Source organism: Habropoda laboriosa, unplaced genomic scaffold (assembly GCF_001263275.1).
Source record: "Habropoda laboriosa isolate 0110345459 unplaced genomic scaffold, ASM126327v1 scaffold57, whole genome shotgun sequence".
NCBI classification, from domain to species: domain Eukaryota; kingdom Metazoa; phylum Arthropoda; class Insecta; order Hymenoptera; family Apidae; genus Habropoda; species Habropoda laboriosa.
In genome coordinates, this window is record NW_017100229.1 from 2,264,633 (window position 1) to 2,270,501 (window position 5,869).

Genomic DNA, 5,869 nt, shown 5'->3' on the forward strand with positions numbered 1-5,869 from the left:
CGTGTACGAAAAAGAATTTCAATGAAAAGAGCCTCCAAGATGAACAGGGATAGAGAAAACGAGAGATAGAGGGAGAACGCTTTCTGATCGTTGAATATACACAATGCTCCGTTTCCTTATTAATTTATTCACACAGACGCGAAAATGTTTTTTATTGTTACTACCAAAGGACCTTGCTATTGAAAAATAAAGAAAAAACAAAAAAGCACGGGCGGGTTGTGCAGCCCCCTTGGAAAAGGACAAGATCGATTTTTTTTTTCAGAGGGCTTAATTACCACGCGGGTGTTAATATCAGCGACGTTAACGTTCCTCCACCTAAGAACCCGTCGAGTCCGTGGTGTTCCAACTAGTTTTCAAAGTACGTAGTCATCTTACAAACGAACGAATAATATTCGCCGTAAAAGATTACCCTCTTTGACATTTAAGGCGTCGTGTCCCAAACTCTCGGATGGAGGGATTTAATGGGATTGAGAATGAAGATATCTTTGTATGGCGTAAAAGGCTTTGAATGTGTTGATAGGTTAACAGGATTAAGGCGGGTTCAGCGTGACCCTACAAAGCGGATACTTCAGTTAAGTTATACACTCGTAGAGACGCGTCCAGAAATTTGCATCCGATGTGCGAAACCGACTACTCTAAGAAAAATTCTCCAGTATACACCTGTACGTTAGCCAAAGCAGATTAAAACGAACTTTCTCGAGTGGAGGTATACCATACGGCTCTCTGTTCCAGCTGAGTATTAAATTGAAAATATTAAATCCGCATTATTTCATTCCTCTCTACGAATGTTCAACAGCAACATTTACCAACCGAGCGAAATGTTTCTTTTTTCTTCTCTCAATCGTTTAAAATACGATTTCCCGTTTGACTTTTACCCAGTGAACATTTTAATTTAGAAATGTACGCAGCAGACCCGTAACGAACGCAGGGAAAAAGAAGAGAAAAGATGAAAAGTCATACACAGGCGCGCGCGAAATGCTAACTTCCCGATCTACATAATACTTTTACGTGTTTGCAGAAATAATACCGTGAAATAACGTTTAATCGCGGGGTGGAAAGGGGCTTCGATCGCGTAAAATATTTGCTCTGAAAGCTGTTTCGCTCGAAACATCTGACCCAATTCATACTGGACCGTGTACATATATGTACATATTAATATCGTACGGTTGATGGGCGAGACGAGGCCGAATGTCTCTCTTGTTAACTTCCGTACACGCCAGACAATTTCATTCAGCGAAAATATTCATTTACCCTTCCTTCCTGTCGCAGCTGGAGAATATTATAACGCGCGTGGAGCTCGCGCCGCGTTAATCCTACTCTTCCTACCGTGCATCGGTGGTTATTTAACGTCCAGTTGTTATCCCGCAAGACGAGAAATCCCCTTTTGTCCGATTAAACTGTGCTCGACACGCCAACTTTCCAACCCGACTCTGCTCTTTGCTCGTTACTCGTTGTGTTTCATTTGTTCGAGAATTGAAAACAAAGGGAGGAGAGAGAGAGAGAGAGAGAGGAGAAAAGTTTTCCTCGAGGACGTTAATCTCTGGAAAATTTTCAACTTACGAGCAGTTGAAAATAAAAGTAGAAAAAGCGGGGAGAAATTGTTTTCCATCGCGCGGAGAGATGGAGCGATGCAAACAAAGTTCGGAACGAGTCGCACGGCAATTTCGATGGCTCTCGACGACAAACGTTAATTTCAATACGAGTTTTCCAATATTACCCGCGCATCGGGCATACATCGAATCTCATTAGGCTGTTTTAATGTCACTAAATCTAACGGCAAATATCGGCGTTCGTTCGTCTGCTCATTACCGCTATTAATAAATTAATCCCACGCCTACTGTTTCTACCCTATCGGACAAGTCGACGTACCGGTGAATAATTCAATTAAAATTAGCTTGATTAAATTACGCACGGTGATGGCGATAAACTGGTAATAATATCGATTGCCAAGATATTCGTTCGAATCGTGCTCTCCAAGACACTTGGAGTTTGAGCTTGTTTCGCGATTATTAACAACTCTCTCTCTCTTAATGCTCTAACAACGTTAACTTCGCGGTCAAACATCGCGACACACGTTTGGTGGAAATCTCTACGTCTACACTGTGTACCCGGCCACGAATATCTACGCACGTCTTTTTACTCGCGGCAGCCGCGGGTCCAGCTCAATCGATCAATCGATAACTCTTTCTCTCGCGTCAGAATTCTTCGACGACACTACGTATTCTTCTCCACGAGCAAGACGAATTTTCGACCGGATTTTGTTCACGAATCAAACAACAGGAGGAATTCACTTTCGTTCGACCGTATATACTTTAATTTCGTTATCATATTCCCCGAACGACTCGTCGTCCACCTTCTCGTTTCCATATGCAGAGAGAGCACGTTTCAAAGTTACGTAAGGTAGAGAACTTGATGATAGTGTACTTACCGTTTCCAGCCTGCTGGTATCGTGTGCGTGTGTGTGCGTCTGCCTCCGAAAACTTGGTCGAAAACACCTCGAATCCTTCTGTGGTCTTGTGTATACGTGTCGTGTTAGCGAAGCTTCTTGTTTCTCTTGTGGTGGTCGTGGACAAGCACCGCGTCTTGTGTATGTGTGTATGCGGAGACAAGTCCCGTGCTCCATGGGATTCTCGTGAAACGATCGTCGCAACGACGTGACCGATACGCTTCTCTTGGACGAACTGAGCTCTCCCCCCCTTGCACCGGCCTTATATAGCCCCCCCACCCCTCTAATCTTCCCCTGAGTAGTATCCCTTCCACCGAAGCAACCCCTGCATGGAAGATGGTAGCTACGTGGGGATGTTTCCTAGTGGTCCACCAAATACTCTACCCGTTCTATCTCTCTATCTCCCTCTCTCTCCGTTTAACCCTCCAACCCCCGAAACCGTCTCCTCTTCTCTTTCTCTCTCTCTCTCTTTCACCCTCTTTCTTTCCTTTCAGAGGTAGCCTCTCTGTCACTCCGTGTCCCAAATGACAATGTGTAAACTTCGTGCTCAAAACCCCGTGGCTCACCAGCCTAAGCTTTTCTCTACCCGTGTCTCTGGCCGTCGTCGTCTGGCTCTCCTCGTCTCTCGCCAGAGATAGGACCTTATACGCGTCACGCCAGGAATGTCCCTCAGGGTCAGAGGAGAGACCAGGGCCACGAGAAAGAGAGGAAAAGTTCGCAGAGGGACGAGGTAGCCTCTCTCGCTTCGTTCCTGTCACACTGCACGCCCGGATAATTCGCGATAAATATTTACGCAGTCGCGGGGCCCAGTCGCGGTCGTTCATTGAAAAGCGCAACGAGCTCGGTCGTTCTGACGATGTTTAATCTGCCCGCGTCCGCTTGAAATCGCAAAGCAAAAAAGAAGGAGACGTCGCTAGGTGTGAATAATCAGATACAGAGATCGTTTCAGTCCCGAATCTTATGCGGAACGTTCGTCGGTACAAAAACGCGTACGCGTGTACACGACTGGTATCAAAAAGCAGCAGCAGAGACACAAAGCGATCTCGTAATAAAGGAGAGGGAACAATAGCAGAAAAATAACCCGACTTGCATTCGCGTTTCTCTCCCACCTTTGCATCCCTTGGCGCACAGTAGTGCAGAGTCGTCTACTACGTGAATTTCAACCTTCCTTTCCTAAAAGCCCTTCGATTTCCCCCTGTATCGTTACCCGGCACCTCGAACGGCAATTCTGGAATTGAAAAAACAAAAAAAGAAACAGAAGAAGAAAGAAACCGATACGGGCAGATTCCACGCGGTAAATCAACAGAGATGTATCCCAAGGTGGACGCCAGTCGCTTAAATCATCCTGAAATTTGAAAGTTTCGAAATCTCTGGCGCTTCGAGAGACGCGTACGTTCTCACGGGACATTCGTGCGACACATTTTCGTGCTCGCTAGTGTTTTTGCCCAGTGCTCTTCCCAGAAGCATATGTGTGATCCATGTGTGGCGGACCGCACATCATACACTTGACGCGCATAAATATCATTATCTCCAACGGGATTCCCTCGCAGTTTCAGCGTCCACCTTACCGATTCTCTCCTTTTGTGGGCTCGGAGGACGCGCGAACCGACGAGCTTGCCCGATTAACCAACATTTCCCGTTACGATCCGTAATTCGAAGATCGACAAAAGAGGCACTCGTCGAACGTGTTGTTCAACGAAGAAGAACCTTCATGTCCGAAAACAACCCTTAAATTTGCGGTCGCAAACCCTGTTCTATACCTACGTGTATCGGTCCCCTCTAATCACACTTTCAAATTCAAGGCTAATCTACCCTAAAGATCCTCCGTGTTTGTCTCCGCCTAAAACCTTTCCCTTTTCGAAACGTACACAGACCGAAATCCTTCGCCCGGAGAAATTGGATCAAGTACTCGGATCGTCGCAAAACATGTACCTAAAGACACCCTACAAGGGCTGTAGGACCTGTGAGAAGCGGTTTCCCCGTACCCCATCGCCGACGAAATTCCTCGGTCAGGTAGATCGCGATAATCTAATCAACGATCTAGAAATCGTGTCGACGATATCGTGTCAGGGCCGGGCCACCTGGAGTGACCCACCTGACCCTCGGTGCATACGGTGACGCGAAAAGGATGAGTGCACGGTGGAACGCAGAGGAGATGGCCCGGAGGTGGTCCGGAAGAGAGAAAGACGGTTGCTGAGTTGAAAGGGGGGTAAGGGGAGAGGGGGTCCCCAGTTCGTCTGCGCGCAAACTAGGAATTCCTTGCTGGCTGCGCCGGTTATAGGGGAGCCACGCCACCCCTTTCCTGCCTTTCCAACCCCACCAGCCAGCCTATGAACCGTCTGGTGGGGGGTGTAGGGATGCTGTCGTCATGGAGACGCGTGCATCGGTGGGGATGAAGCATAGTGGCATTGATCGCTGTGCGCCCGTGGACCATCACAGTGTTGCCACGGATGTAGAAGGGGTGAATACAAACCCCTCACTCCCCCTTTCACTCGCGCGGTCCTACCGCACACGCATTATGGACTTCGTATTCGTACGAAAGCATGCGTCCAAGTATGGGGACTTACGTGCTTATGCGCGCCTGGCGTGAATGATTCGCGGCGCGAGCTCACCTCCGCTACCCGTTATATCAGCCGGTATGCAGACGTCGACGATCATCGTGTTTCCTTCGTCGATCTTTTGCCACGGAGGGTTCTGCGAGATCGTCATTGACAAGCGGAGAGACTTATCACAGCCGGAGAACCTTTCACTTTAGAGATCCAACCAAGTTCAACGGGTAAATTCTTATCGATACGACGGTAATTTATTCGAGGAACGCGATTATCGTCGAGAAGAACCGCGCGAAGAAACGTCTAGCAGCCACAGTTTTTATCCAGTTATTTTATCGAAGAGAGAAACCGCGTGTAATTCGGCGGATTAGAGGAGTAAGATTGGAAAGGCAAATAGCGCGATAATGTTAAAGAGGTTGTAGTAAAAGGGAAAAAGAAGAGCCGAGAAACGGTACAAATTCCGGATAAGTCGTAGTCATTTAAGCGAGCAGCGGAAGCTTTATCGTGATCGCGGATGACATTATACCCGGATAAGGGCGGTTTTTAACACTGTCATAACCCCATTACCCGCGGCGCCACCCTCGCTCGCACCATAGGAGGCATGGACAGCACGGTAACACCGTGGGGCGGCTTGTGCAAGATAAAGATACAAGGTGAAACGTCCCGTGATCTGACATTTCCAAGTTCACGCTTTTCAACGTTCACCGTGCATGATATATTACACGGATCTCGACTAAACTTGATTGATGCTGCGTTAAAAAAAAGAGAGAAACGCTTAAACCTAGGGGGGAGGGGGGGATATCGGTGTGAAAGAAAAAAAGAATTCGCGAGATTCTATCTCGTTAATGTAGCGGACAGATGAAAGATAATTGCA